A 777-nucleotide genomic window follows, 5' to 3' on the forward strand; every position below is an offset into this window, starting at 1 on the left:
CAGGAGAGCTGGGGCCACCTCCTTGCACAGCTCACGTGCAGAGGGTCTCCTGCTGGGAAGAGTCTGCTCCAGGGATGAGCTTTTCTGGCTGCAGGAGGACACCCATCGCCAGCTCCATGCGAGCAGTGGGTGCTTGGCTGGATCTCCAGCAGGTTGGGGGGAAGCAAAGGATGATCTCCCCCCATCAATGCACTTCTGACGTGGGCTCGCCCAAGGATGCCAGAGCCCTCCTGCTCGCCGGTGCCCACCATCATGTGCCGTGGAGGGCCGCACAGGTCCACATGTGCCAGGGGAAGGACATCTCCAGCCACAAAATGGGAAGGAGAACGGGAACTCCTTACGGGAGCATGTGGACGGGGCAAGCAGAGGGATGCGGGCAGTAACAGCGAAGGCAGACGGGATCTTAATGTTTCCTTCCTAGAGCCAAGATGCAAGAATCCGAGGCGATTGCTCCTCTGCCATATGTCCCTGTTTTTAATTCTTGCTCAACTTCATTGGCATTTGGGAAACCAGTTGCTGAAGTAACACCAGTAACCACGGGAGCTGCCCTGCATCCTAGAAAGAGGCTCGGTTTATCCCTAGGGATGAAATCACCCCTGGGTTTGATAGCTGAGCGCTGTGCTGCGAGAGCTGAGCTTTATCTAGGTCAGCCTTGGGTCCTCCTCCGCTCGCAGCGAAGCCGCCGGGGGGGACGTCGCCACCGGTCGCGTCTCAGCTTCGAGGAAGGTGACGCCAGGTAAAGGATGCAGAGCGGGCGGCTGCCGCGGGCAGGCGTTA

The sequence above is a fragment of the Fulmarus glacialis genome, unplaced genomic scaffold, assembly GCF_000690835.1.
Source record: "Fulmarus glacialis isolate BGI_N327 unplaced genomic scaffold, ASM69083v1 scaffold20383, whole genome shotgun sequence".
NCBI lineage: Eukaryota > Metazoa > Chordata > Aves > Procellariiformes > Procellariidae > Fulmarus > Fulmarus glacialis.